The following is a 15,962-nucleotide window of genomic DNA, read 5'->3' as shown; positions in this document are numbered from 1 at the left end:
GTTTTAAGCTAATTAAGTCCCAATAGAGACAGTTTAAGCCCCAGTAGAGATGTTTCAGGAACAGACTTTTCCCACAGTTCTCATAATAGACTGACAAGTGGACATTGTCTTGGCGCTCGGTTTCCTTGCAGGTGCAAGTGTAACTTAGTGCTATAATGTTGCAGTATTGCTAATTTCATGGGCTGTAAAGTAGTTTCTTGTTTAATTTCTGCAAGTTGCTATTTTCATGGCCAGTAGATTAACAACTGAAATACTAAAGCTGCTAAATATTTTGGCATCACAAGAAAGATAGTCAATAAAATCTTACATTGAAGACTGCACCATTTATCTCTGCCTTTATGTTAAATTTAATTCATTTAAAATGTAAAATTCATTCATTTGAATCTGCCAGGAAAATATCTCAAGTGACCTTTGTGAAAATTCGTACATATACAGTATATGACACACTCATAGTACATATTTGTATATGTATGAAATATAACAAGACAGGGCATTGTATAAAAAAAAATAAAAAAAAATAAAAAATTGACCAGGTGGTGGGATATTACTAGAGTTATTCTAACTACTCTAAAATGTTTAATTTATTTCTTTTTTTAAATTTTTTTTTTTATTACAGATTCAGGTTGTATCATCAATTAATAGTGTTTGGTTTCCTCCACACATTTTCAGTACACTGCGCATTGTTAAGCTTCGATTTAGTTCTTTTTTGCTTGTCCTATCTAAGGTTTTAGTCTATCACCATTTCTATGTATTAATATAAGTTCACTACAATAAGCATGCTTTTGTCAGGGTCGTATTGAGTCCACGTGTTTTGTCATTTTTACGCAACTATACAATTCGATTTTATTTGTAGAATGCTTTTAATTGAATTCAATTTATTTGTATAGCGCTTTTAACAATTCGGATTGTCTCAAAGCAGCTTTACATAAGTATAGAAACCGAAGAAAAAAATCATAAAAAAAAAAAATGAGTACATACATTAAAAGTTTTCAATTAATTAAAAAATATTATATAAAAAATACTATATATCTCTAACATCTATCTCTAATGAGCAAGCCGCAGTCGACGGTGGCAAGGAAAAATTCCTTGAGATGATATGAGGAAGAAACCTTGAGAGGAAACAGACTCAGAAGGGAACCTCATCCTCATTTGCGTAATGATGGACAGTAAATAATGTAAATGTAGATGATGTCATTTCTACAACAGTTTATTATAGTGCTAACCGAGAGCTCCTGAGGAACTAATGGGACAACACAAACTCTGAGTTCACCATAAACCATGATTGCTGATGAAGACATCAATGACAACAATGGACGTTTAACAATAAAGGTTGTAAAGCAGCATACGGTGTATGTCTATTGTAAACAAGATTTTATTAAGATTTATTGCTGTGGGTCTGGAGTGGGTGGGGTTACAGGGTGGGCACTGGATAGCAGAGGATGGGTGTTTTTTTGTGCTTAACATAAGTTTTCACTCATTCATACAAATTAAATCATTTGATAACACATAAAAAAAAGAATGATATGTTGCAGTTAGATTTAATGTAAAATATCCCAAAAAAAAAAAAACATGTTCAGATGTTCCCTCACCATGTACTAAATACTAAGCTATCACAAGTCTCATTCCAGAAGACTTTCCCATTATGAAAACATGTGGAATATCCAAATGATCAGAGCTTTGATGCTGACTGAAGTCTTTTTGATAACACCACTTTTATTCCTCTATGTCCTTGTTAAATATTAATTATATGAGCATCCACCATACGGGTCCCTGTCAATGTGTTGATACTACAGAACCGATAATGTATTAGAACAAAAGTTTTTATTTAAACCTGTGATATGCCTTGCAGCCAGGACTATGATCAGAAACGAAGGAAGAATGAAAGCTGTATATCACATACAGTACACCCAGCAAGATATCAGTAAACACAGCAAGATCAGTAAGTTCAAATCACGAAGTTCTACATGCTTTGTTTTTAATACTCTGTTGAAAACACAGATAAATGACATGGATATTAGTATTTACATAACATTTATCATATCTAACATAAGAAATATTAATTATAAGTGTGCTTACTAGTCAAAAAAGAGCACAAATTTCAAAATTGTGTGTATGGATAATGGGATTTGTAGGAAAGCCAAGGTTGTGGTCTCACTGTTCCAAGACAGTAGTTTGGAACCTTTTCTCCAACACCCACTAGATTTGTGCAGAAAATGTCCGGCATCTGGTATTCTCACCTGGTAGTAATCATGACAAGAGCATGTAGTTCAAATCATTCTGAACTAGCTGAAAGTAACCAGATTTGGGGGGGGAAAAAGCAGGAAACTTTCTCAAACTTGTTCCTCCTCTTCACTGCTGTTAAAGATTGTTTCATTATTTACTTAATCTAATCAATTGTGAGTGCATGAATATTTTTCACTGGTGTTTAAAAAACAAAATGATCACATTAACATTTATTTATTTACTTGTAAACAAATAAGAAGTCCAATTTATTTGTGTTATGCGATCACATAGATCTTAGGAACATATCAGCCAGGTAAAAATGGAGGCTATGGAAGCTTTTAATCTAAAAACTTTTAATGGGTTCTATTATTTTTATTGTTAAAGAAAGCACTGTGAACTGCCAGATATATAATAATAATAATAATAATAATAATAATAATAATAATAATAATAATAATAATAATAATATATAATTTCACAGTGTATATATGCAACCTTTAAACCTATGTAAAATCTATGTAAAATTATGCAACCTTTAAGTTTTTCAAAGTATAGATGAGCCAGTAAAATGACCTGACAGCCCATTTTTGTAAGATATAAGGACATCCCTTCACCTGGCTCACCGGCCACTTTACAAACAAAACTGCTGCGTATAAAGCAGACAGAATGCCTTGTGCTTAATGCGAGAGCAGAAGAAATTCCATTAATAAGAAGATAGCCAACTTCTGGGAAAATGTAAAACCCTAAACAGTAAGTCTCACATGGCACACCTGTGCCAAGAACACAGCATCTTTCTGCTAGTCTAGCCAAGTACAGTAGCTCCCTCTTGTGAGACCAGTTTCATGATTTGGTGATAGCGTCATAGGGCTAAATGGTGATGGATTACCTACAGCATGTGTTGCTTAACAGGAGAAAGAAGACCACAGTTATTATGCAAGAAGGTGATGCTCATAGTGTTTATGTACAGTTATTGTTACTGCATATCCTTTATCTATATTTGATTCAGTATAAAACTTAAACATTATGTCCAATTAGTTTCTTTGACAGAATCTTTAATAGGATTTTACTGTTATGAAAACAGAAGGATGTCATGTGAAATAACAGCAGAGCTATTTATGGTCCTCAGGGAATGGGCACAATCTACAAGCATTTCAGAAATGAGTAATGTTAAAAGTCAACCATTCTTTTGAGATTGTTAGGAACGTTAAAAGGAAAGAAATGAACAAAGTAGACAATGATCAAACATTAGAAAGTGTTATTGTACACAATTTCAACAATGCTTTAACAATGCAGCAGCTTTGTTTTTGTCTTGTTTAAATGTTTGTACATACTACTTATTGGCATTTATACTAAATTCTATAATTTTTTTAAAAACATGGTAGATTTAGTCACTTTGGGTCATTCTGGGTTACATAGAGAATACATAAAAATGTCACTGGTAATTACCGGCTTGATAATTTTTATCCTTAATTACGGTTGGGTTTTTTTCTTCACATGGAGGACTATGGAGTCAGCGTCTCAACCTAAAATATTGCTCATGAAGGACTGAATTTAAAATTTGAACCATTGAGTTTCTAACATTTAGCAGAGTGCTTAGTCAGCTTATCCTTCAAACCATGGGCATTTTTTTCTAAATAGGTGGAAGTAACAAAAGTACTGGCATTATTTGCTTAAAACCAAAACTCAAACTAGCTAAGAAAAACCTATTAAAATAAACTTCATGACCTTGACTTGATATCTCATGGATACATTATGCTTTGCACACAACTGACTGTTGGCACACAATGAATAAAATAATATGTGCTGATTTCAGTAAAAATTTCCATTCCAGTTCCATTTTATGAGCATTTTTATAAGGGGGGTGGAATCTAGTGTACATTGTAAATTAAAACAAATTTCCAGTTATAATGTGAACATTACAACTAGAACTGTTCATGCACCGATATATTTTTTGTATTTCAGTGCTTTCCATCTTCACGGTCATATAATTGCTTTATTTTTCATTTCAACCGTCTCCTAATATTCCTTACATTGTATTAACATGCGTCCACAAAGAAAAAAAAAACGTGTCTTCTGACTCGTTAATCTGCAGTGTCTGTCCCACATGTTTTCTGGCTTCTGCTTGTTTTTTAAGGCATGATCGACACTCTATTGAAAACATCCCCAAGGTTGAAAATAAATTACAACCTTGTAGGTGTGAAATACTCACAGAAATGCTTTGCATCATCCCATGGCTGACTCAGAAAATCAACTTCAGTATGTCCATAACCTAATCATAATCTCTGAATACACACTTTACCTTCCCAATGTAAATATTGAGATCATTTTAATTTGCCAACCGTGAGTCCTTATTTGGCTGGCAGTTCTACCCCATCATGCACACTAATACTACGTATTCTGTCGTATTGTGTATTAAGTGGTTGGAGCATGCATATCTCAGGGAAAGCTAGGAGGTTGTACAGTTATCTCCTATTGTATAACTCTAAACTATACAACCTACTACCTCAGCCTGGGGAGCATGGAAGAAACTCTGAGAGGTGGATTTAAGTAAAGGTTCTTGGGTCCAACAAAAGATTTAACTGCCAAGGTATAATGACAGAATAAAAGCTGGTATAGCCATAACTGCAACTGCTCACAAAATTCATACCACCAGCATCCGTTTTGAATAATACCAAACCTGATGTTCACCAAACTTTGATTGTGACGCTACATCTGTGTTTCTGTCTGCAATAAAAGGTTATGACCAAAATCCTTAGAAAAGGTAAGACTGAATTGGCAAGTGAGGCAGATGTAAAGGCCCGACAGACAGATACCTATAGATACAAGCTTGTGTGGAAAGTCACCACAAGTTCGGATCTACGGGTTTGTGTCTGCAGACATGTCTCTCCCAGAATAAAACAAGAAAGAAAGACAAAATATATCACTACATTGCCATCACTAATTAAATGGTGATATAGGCATGATTACGGTCTGAAATATAATCCAAAGGCCAGAGCTTATAATTCTTATGAAAGTCATTTTAATGAGATTATTCACACAAATATACAGATAAACTCATTCATTCATTTAATTTGTACCGCTTATCCGAACTTCTCGGGTCACGGGGAGCCTGTGCCTATCTCAGGCGTCATCGGGCATCAAGCAGGATACACCCTGGATGGAGTGCCAACCCATCGCAGGGCACACACACACTCTCATTCACTCACACACTACTGACAATTTTCCAGAGATGCCAATCAACCTACCATGCATGTCTTTGGACTTGGGGAGGAAACCGGAGTACCCGGAGGAAACCCCCGAGGCACAGGGAGAACATGCAAACTCCACACACACACAAGGCGGAGGCAGGAATTGAACCCCCAACCCTGGAGGTGTGAGGCAAACGTGCAAACCACCAAGCTACCGTGCCCCCTAAGTGGCTTTTTGTCAGCAGTAGCATTCTCCAAGGTTTTAGCGTTTCAGAATACCAAAAGTTAATAATGTAACCACAGAAACAATTCCACAAAAGCTGACACACAGATATAATCAATAGTATCATTACATTTTTAAAAATAAATCTAATCTCTATTATTCCCATACACCAATTCCATTTCTAATCTATATTACAAATGGCATGTAAGAAAAATATATGGTTCACTACAAAAACTGACTACATGCGGATCAGTGTGGTTGAAGTCTGTATAATAGTCAAAGATGATCCTTTTTTGACCCAAATTTTTTTTTTGGTCACTACTTTAAGCATAAAATGTATTTCACCAAAGCATCATAGAAATGTTATTATTTAGCATCCAGTGTTCTAGTTATATGTGTATATGTAATGGCCTAATAAAAAGACAGAAATAAATTTAATTGAATTAACAGAAAATCGTTTTTAAAAACAACCAGTGATCAAGATGATGATGATGATGATGTTTTTTAAGTTCATGTCACAAATGTACAGATAGCTAAAGTGTTTGCTTTCTATAGCAGGATACAGTAATATTAAGTCAAACTAAAATATATGCAAGCAAGATAACAGAGAAGAAAACATAGTTTTCAAGGAATAATTGGTGTTAAAATAACAATTTCTAATAACCTATAATGGCTTTTATTATAAAGTAAAGGCCATTATTAATAAACATAATATAACTGTCAGGTGAGTGGGAGTAAGGCAGCCAGCCAGTTTTCTAAAAAAACAAAACACACTGTTATAAAAACTGATATAGTTTTCATAGTCTTATATCTCATTTGTATATCACATTTTCTCACATATTAAATTAAATGCAGGTTCAATCAATAAACAGTAGTTGCTTTTAGATAATCAGTATGTCCCTCATTGGAACTGGAATAAAATCTGTAAATGCTTGAAAATTGTAACAACTCAACCGGCTGCCCTCCTCCCGAACACCAGAGGGAACCCTTGCTGAAATACTGATTACTTCTGGGTTATCTCCCGTAATTGTGCCCCAACAAGGGGACACGTTGGCAGCCTACCAAGAGCAGCTCACTGCGTTACAGGCTACCAACACTCACCTAGTCCAAGCCTGAGAAACATGCCTGCATTGAGCGGGAGACCCACCAAGAAGGCTATCCCCAATAAATTTGACAACTCAGCAGACCATTGCAGAGGCTTCCTCCATCAATGCAAGGTCTACCAGAGGCATACCAAGAGGAGTCTCCCAAATGTGCTTTTGTGATGACTCTACTCATGAGGCAGGGATTAGACTGGGCCTCAGCAGTCTGCGACAGAGACGTAAATGTGCGCAGCTCGTTCTCACATGTTTCCCAAGACATTCCTGGGGTTTGCCAATTTTTACCATTGTTCTATTCAGATCCAAAGAAGTGTGGCTTCCCCCCTTACCTCACTATTGCATGGGAAGCCTAAGAGGCCTAGCTGGTCTGATTCAAACATCCTAAATGTTGCTTCACTACAGCACCCACCCTCCACCATCCTGGCCCCAATATTCCATTCATAGTAGAGGTGGATGCCTCCAACTGTGGTATTGGAGCCAAGCTATCACAGCTCCATGGAGATCTTGGTAAACTCATTCTATTGAACCATGACATTCTCATTCTATTAAACTCATGACATTGACCAGGGGCCCAGTTTACTTCACGCATATGGAGGCCTTTTGTGAACAGTTGGGAGTTAACATCAGCCTCATATCTGGGTATCATCTACAGTCTAATGGTCACACAGAATGTCTGAACAAGAACTGGGCCATTACCTGTGAATGTAATTTAGTCAGGAACAGCACTCATTGAAGCCTCACGCCTTTCCAATGTGTGGTGGGTTATCTACCCCCCTTGTTCCCCTGGTCTGGAGAACCACCTGATGTTCCAGCCATAGATGATTGGTTTCGTCTGAGACAGACAGTGTCTCCATGTGTGCCTACAGAGGGCCATTCGGCACCAATGCCTGCAAGCCAATTGCCATAGACGACACAATCCACCCTATCACACTGGCTAGCTGGTATGGCTCTCAATGGAGAATCTAAAACTTAAACTGCTCATTTACAAGCTCAGCCCTGGGTTCATATGACCCTTCAAAGTCTTACATCAGATTTACTGAATAACGTATTGTCTACAAGTTCCCCCCAGTTACAGCATCTCCCCATCTTTCCAGGTGTCACTCTTGAAACCCACCCACACGGTCCACAATGCTGAAAGCTCTAGTTGAGATCCACTGACAAGACTAGGAATAGAAGGGCTCCTGGCCTCCTTGGTCCACACCCTCCTGGACCCCTGCTGGAGACAAGGCTGACCCCAGTACCTTGTGGATTGAGAGGGTTATGGTCCTGAGAAAAGATGTCACCCACGGCATCCTAGACCGATCGCTCATTACTGACTTTCATAGAGCCCACCCAGATTGTCCAGAGCCAAGACCCAGGGGTTGGCCTCCCAAGAGAACACCTGGAGGTGTTTCTAGGAGGGGGGTTCTCTAACAACTCGACCGGCTGACCACTTCCTGACCACCAGAGGGAACCCTCACCAGAATACTGATTACTTTTGGGTCATCTCCCACCTTTATGGACTTAAAAGCTGCCATTTCTAACAGCTCAACACAAAGTATTGTTTAGCTATTGTAAATTACCGTCCTGTGTCTTGCCCCATGCTTTGTTAATCTTTTTGTCGCTGTTTGGTTTTGTGATTTTGTACTGTCGCTGACTGTCATTGCAGAATTTAAAATTTTGCTTGGATTTTCCGACTGTGTTCAATTTATATTGTGTGCTCTGTTTTTTTAATAAACCTCGTTCATAGATTCTACACCACCTGCTTCTACAAATCCCTTACAAAATACATGTAATTTACTTCTTTTCACTTCTACCAGAATTTAAATTGGTAGAACTTTGCTTTTGATTGAGATACGTGCAAAAGATACCAATTACAGGACTGGAAATCCCATAGTTTTAGTGACTATACAGTACTGTCCAAAATCTGCCTTCAAACATTTTCTACATAAAAAGATATATCTAAGTAAATTGAGACGCAAAATGAATATTTGTCGTGACGAGATTTGCCTTTAAAAATGCAGCAGTTAAGTACACACCATGCAGCTTTATAAGAACATACAGTAGGAACACCAGACTCAGGTACACACCATGCAGCTTTAAAGGAACATACAGTAGGAACACCAGACTCAGGTACACACCATGCAGCTTTACAAGAACATACAGTAGGAACACCAGACTCAGGTACACACCATGCAGCTTTACAAGAACATACAGTAGGAACACCAGACTCAGGTACACACCATGCAGCTTTACAAGAACATACAGTAGGAACACCAGACTCAGGTACACACCATGCAGCTTTACAAGAACATACAGTAGGAACACCAGACTCAGGTACACACCATGCAGCTTTGTAAGAACATACAGTAGGAACACCAGACTCAGGTACACACCATGCAGCTTTGTAAGAACATACAGTAGGAACACCAGACTCAGGTACACACCATGAAGCTTTATAAGAACATAGGAACACCACTCAGGTACACACCATGCAGCTTTATAAGAACATAGGAACACCAGACTCAGGTACACACCATGCAGCTTTATAGGAACACTGGCTAGTAAGATTTGTAAAATTTGCTTTTTTTTGTAAAATTTATGTTTGTAAAATTTAAATATTTTTACTAATGCAATAATGCAGAAAATATTAAACATCAAATATTTATTAAAAAAAAAAACTTAAACACCTATAAATTTTGCACAATACTGTATAAACAGTATAGTATAGTCAATGCTATCCAAACTTTTTATTTATTTATTTTTTAAACACATACAGCACATCATTTAACTTCTTCTTTACTTTGCTCACTCCATGTGGCAAGCAGACTATAGATGTATTACAAGTCCAGCTGCAGCTGTCTAAGTTAATCTCCATCCTCCGAGGACCAAACCACCTGATTTAACAATATGGAACACCACTTGTTTTATAAGTTTGCAATCACAGAGCCTCAGCCCCCTTGTTTATGGGTGACCTATTGGGTATGTTTTCAACTGGATGTTTAATAGGTTCAAGTTGGGGGGAAAAAACAAATCCTGCTGCAAAACCTGTGTCCAATTTCCTATTGTGCACCCCTTAGCACATTTACATTGCAAAGTACATTTGTAATCGCATTTTATTCAGATTGCTTTTTAACAAAAGCATTTTTGCATTTGTTTTGTCTTTAATTTTGGAGACTTTGTGTTTTGGGGAATTTAGCTTTTTTTTTTTTTTAAAGAGGATATTTTTAACTTGTGATTTTTTTCTTTTAGTTTCTATTTTGTTTTGTTATTTAAAAGCTTTATACAGCTCTTTGCATTTTTGACTTAATAACCACTCATGTATTTTCATGTTTTTGGGGAATCTGTAAATATACACTTATTCATGTTTTTAATTTTTTACATTCAACTGGGCTGCTCATTTGGCAACTTCTTCTACAGAAATGCTTCAATGGGAAAGATGAGAAATTCTTGCAAATATATCAACTCGTTTATTTTGTATTTTACGAACACAAACACGCACAACTCTTAAGTACGAGCGGGTCTACTGTATATATATTACTCTGAATGTGGCTTGAAGGCCACTTACACGTGGTTGTGTGAAATAACGCATAACTGTTTTTTAGATATATTTGGTGAAATTACAGAAATCTATAAAATAAATATTATTATAGATGCTCATCCAAGCATAGCAATGTATTCAGACATTTGCTTACTGTTTCGACCTTAATAACATTTTGACCACACCCTATTTTCAAGACTTTCTTTAAGAACATAATTTTCATAAAATGTCTGATATAAAATATTTCCAATGACAAAACAAAGCAAAATAGGATTGGTTAAAAAAAAGTAAGTTATGCTAAAAAGACTTTAAGAAGGAAAGCTGTCAGAAAAAGAGAACAAAAAAATTCTAGAGCAGAAATCTAGAAATCATCAGAAGAATAGAATAAAATAATATTTTAAGAAACAGAAATTAAAACAGAAGGTGAAAGCAGTTTGGAATTTTGTGTATCACGAGAAAAGCAAAAGGTCAGGCCTGGTTAAGGCTGGCAAGTGTTTGGAATTTCCCTTGCACTATTTAATCGCACAACGGACTCCCAAGGATTTACAAACACAGCAACACAACACCAGACAGAAATATAGTAAAAAGAAAGAAAGATTTAATGCAAGAAATGTTAGTACAAAATAATGATTTATAAGTTAGAATATATTGGGTGTGAAAAGTTAAAAGATCATCATTGTGCTTTACTCAGCATTACTTAAAATAATCTTACAAACTAAAATTATAGTGACTCGCATATAAAAAAAACCCTAAATAGACAGACAAATAGACAAATAGACAGATGTCAGCTATTTCACTGAGTATAAAAGATTATTCCGAACACAAATATAATAACAGAGACTAATGATAAAATACTGCACCACTGTGCAGCTCTAATAATTATAGAAATCTATTAGGAAAGAAAATGCCAGTTAAATTAATGCTAAATTAATCTGAATTTCTTTTGAAATCCTTACATATTCCCCTCCCACAAATTTCAAATTTTTCATTTTAAATAAAAGAAATCAATTTCCATAGAAAAATAATTATACAAGAATTAACATTAATCCATAATTTGTATAAATATGTGCTATAAATAAAGCAAACAAAAATAAAAATACAAACATTCTGCGATACAAAAATGGACATTTTGCAGCACAAATATTTCCAAACAGCTCTACTTTGAAAGCAGTGATGTTAAAGGATGAAAACGTCGAATAAGATTATGAATGTTGTTTAAAAAGAGGAAGTAGTATTACAAAAGAGCAAATAAAAATATCAAGCAAAGAAATGCTTGATTTCTCGCTTTCCACTGAACCTGTTCAGTCAGGTACACTGTGGGCCTACAAGGTGGTAGCGACGACATCCTGTCATTTCTGTACAGGCTCCATTAAAGCTGCTTTGTGACAACATCTATTATTTAATGCACTGTAACATAAATCTGAATTGAATTTCTATATATATTCGAAAGAAAATGTACAGAATCTACCGCTACTTACCACTTGAGTGTTTTTACCCCTCAAATATTTAGTTTCACAGAGCGAAACAAAAAAAATGTCACCTTTTCAAATATTTGTCAGTAGTTTTTAATCAATACTATGTATTTACTTTTAGTGTTATGAATTTGCCACTAGGCTACAGTATATAGCTACTAGTAAACTACTTATTTGTAAAACCTGTCAACAAAATTTCAGTGACGTCTCAATGTTCATTTTGCTCCAGAAGCATGCCGAGCAAGTAAGAAACGAACGCTGTTAATTAATACGTTTTTTTTCTTATCACGCAGCTTAAAATGAATGAGCTTCGAATAGGCAAAGAAAAGATAAAAGAGACTAATAGAGACGTGTGAAGTGAATCTGGCCTGCAATGTGGAGGAATATGCTGCTGTTAATAACAAGTGGCTCTGTGTGGAAATTTTCGATCCTGTACTTCCACGTAAAGGACCGATGGATCTTTTACTTTTGGTGCTCCCCAGCACTTGAATTTCAATGACCGGATTTTGACTTTGATGCTGGTGCCAGGTTTCTTTAAGTATGTTAGTGATGTAATGCCAAGAAGTTAAAACGACCCTTCAGTAAGAGGGCAGAAAGAGGGGGGATTAAAAAATACATGATTGTCCTGGCTTTAGGAGTACAGAAGTAAAGCGTCCAGCACTGTGGGGGAGAGGTACCCCGAAAAAACTGCTGTCTCTCTCTTACACAAACACACACACACACACACACACACACACACTGCACAGTATGCATGCACAACTCAAACCCAGCCGAACAACAGACCAAACCTCAAACTCATTTATTTATTGCAATAAAAATAGCAGATCGACGGTTATGAGGAACTATAGGGTTACGCGCTAGGCCTTTCACCTCATACAAAGCGTTAAACGTGGAGTAGACACAAAAGACAAGTGCAGAAGGCAGACGGTAAAAATACAGTCTAGCTCCGAAGCATGTTAATAGTGACTTACCAAGGCTCTGTTTTATTGTTTCCAAATCGTCTCTTTATACTCACTGTGCCTGCAGCATTTGGCAGGATGTTTGAAGAGTCCAGTCCACTGTGGCCCACAAGCAACTCAAAACATGCAACTTTAAAAGAAAAAAAAGAAAAAAAAAACCCTGATAACGAATCGCAAAAAGCAGTGAAAGACTAAAGTAAACAATGTGGAAAATGATTCAGAACCCATGGAAAAAAAACAATAAAGAAATATTTATTTAAAAAAAAAAGTTTTCGGTATTTATAAAAGATGGATTTCCCTGATAGGAAAAGCATAAATACACCTAGAGGTTTTAATGCCTGTAAAACCTCTGAATCCACGAAATGGGTGCCTGCTTAACGACCAAATGACAGGCAACATCTGTTTGTAAGAAAGCCAAGATCGAGTCTTAAAAAAAAATTGGCTTGGTTCTCTTTCTCTCTCTCTTTCTGTCTCTCTCTCTCTCTCGCTCTCTCTCTCTCGCTCTCTCCCACTCTCATTCGCTTTCACTCTCAGTGCTGAATAAAACGAAGGAGAAAAGAAAGAGACTGGAAATCTGGCTAGGGAGGAAATAGTTGTGCAATAGTGCTGTCACCCCTTAACCTCGTCCCTTCTGTCTGCTCCCCTCTTCCAGCTGCTGCAGCGAGAGGCAGTCCAGGTAAAACTTCTCTACCATCCTTCTGCAAGCCTCTCCCAGATCCTCTGCCCGACCAAGCCCCCACCCTCACACACACACACACACACACACACACACACACACACACACACACACACACACACACACACACACACACACACACACACACACACACACACACACACACACACTTTTTGGAAGACTTCCCTATACCAAAAATAAATACTAATCTGCAGCTCTATTTGCCTCTTAAAATGCACCCTCTGGCCTTTTGCCACCTTTTGCTGACACATATGTGCACACACAAATACACACACACACACATACACACACACACACACACACACACACACACACACACACACACACACACACACACACACACACACACACACACACACACACACACACACACACCTCTATAAACAAATAAACCAACAAAACACATTTTTGGAATTTAATTACTTATTTGCTGACTTATTTATTTTACAAAGCTTTGCCAAGCACTAACAATAAGGTCACTGGAGCAAAAAGAACAAAACAGTTTGACAGTTTGCACTGATTTCTGAGCACAAAGTGAAAGAGCAGATCCCGACATGTGCCTGAAGCCCTTTAAAGCATCACCAGCAATCAGGTTTAGCACGTGGCAATGCAGACACCCATAAAACAGAGGCAGCACTCTAAATACGCGCACGTGAATAAAAACAGCGGTGACCTAAGCTAACGCCGGCTGTCTGGTGCGTGCTGTCAGTGCTGGTGGCTGAGATAGATGAGAGAGGAGAGCTACTGGATTTGATTGTAGGTCAGTTTCACAAGCCAGACACATCTGATTCTCTCTATTTAATTCCTAAGCTGCCTGTTCTACTCAGCAAAGTGAGACTGACACCCTGACACCCAAATAATCCTAAACGCCCTCCGGCCAATGGCAATGGTTTCCCAGGGGATACCCAGCAACCAGGCAACATGCCTTGCCTATAAACAAAGCACATAGCATTCCTATAGTACTTACAGACAGAGGGGAAGGTGTGTGTGTGTGTGTGTGTGTGTGTGTGTGTGTGTGTGTGTGTGCGTGTGTGTGTATAAGTGTGTGTAGGGGGGTTGGGGGAATGACTCCTGAGTGCTGTGATGTCTTTCTTCACTGTACAGCTGTGTTGGCAATCAACATACGCATTCATCTTACAGTACATTAAGATGGCACTGTGTCTCACCCCTATAAATTCCATGCCTCTCCTCTCTCCAGCTCTTTGCACTCTCTCTCTCTTTCTCTCTCTCACTCTCTCCGACATTCCACTCACGCACAACTGCGGCAGCCCTCCACCAATCTCTCGCTTTAACCCCCACCTCAGCCAGATGGGCCACCAGTCTCCCCTAACACACGCACTCTCCCTTTCTACCAACCTGCCAGACGGACTTAGCAGCAGCCTCACGCTGCATTCGAAACAGCATTTTATTCATGCAGACACAGAGACAGCGCTGCCCACAGCTGCCCTCGAGCCTTTCTTTTTACAAAGAATAATAAAATTACATTATGCTCTCTAAAGAAAAGCTTCTTTAACACTTTGCACCTTGTTCAAGTGACCGAAATATATATTCATGCAGGAATCCGTCTCAAATATCAAACATCGAAAAGGTTAAATTTAGACTGATATACTGTTAAAACTCTACTGGAAATATCTGTGCCTTGATTTAAAAAAAGCAACTAAATTATCATAGGTGAGGTGACACCTTCTGCCCAGTAGAGCTAATTCTTAATTACAGTCCATCTTGGGGGAAATGAAGTGCTCCTTAGAGACTCCTGTATTTTCATTATGATGATGCCGCAGGGAAAAAGAACACTGGTGGACCAATTAGTACATCATTTGTGTAGGAGCTGAGATAAAAATCTGAGTTCTGAGTGGTTGCATCTCTGCTTATAGTTTTCTGGGGGAAGACGATATGGCGAACGGACCACAGAGCGCTTCGTAGGAGAGGAGAGAATGAAGAGCCTCTTTGTTTCTGCTGCTACCCATAAATCATGGCAGCTCACACTGTCCAGTATGTTTCGAATCTGCTGTGGCTGTCACTGCGCCCTGCGTGCCACAAGAGCAATGTGATTGGTTCTGAGTGTCTAAAGGGGTGGGCATTATACTGTAGGTCTGTTTGCTGTGATTTTTCCCACATTGTCATGGGGTCATAGCTGCTTGTGTCCTCAGCTGACCTGCCTCTCTCTTGCTCGCTTGCTCTCTCTCTCTGTCTCTCTCTCTCTCTCTCTCTCACACACACACACACACACACACACACACACACACACACACACACACACACACACACACACACACACAGCCATGCCCTGCTGCCGCTTCTGACAACACCCCCCCCTGACATACACATCCCAGACACAGTCAAAAAGAAATCAGCGAAGTCATTGTTATAAAATAATCTTACTGTCAAAGTAATCAGCTATCAAGCAGCTTAACTGCGAACAGACCGAATTCTCCTGAAATATGGAAATATTTTTGGTAATTCCCTTCGTTCCTCATTTCCTAGCAGAACATGTTTGACAGACACAGTGTAGCCTCAAGACTCTCCATCTACTGTATACTGACACAGAAACACAGCACCATACGGTATTACAGGCTCGAT

Source organism: Tachysurus fulvidraco, chromosome 11, assembly GCF_022655615.1.
Source record: "Tachysurus fulvidraco isolate hzauxx_2018 chromosome 11, HZAU_PFXX_2.0, whole genome shotgun sequence".
NCBI classification, from domain to species: Eukaryota; Metazoa; Chordata; class Actinopteri; order Siluriformes; family Bagridae; genus Tachysurus; species Tachysurus fulvidraco.
This window is presented reverse-complemented; position numbering follows the sequence as displayed.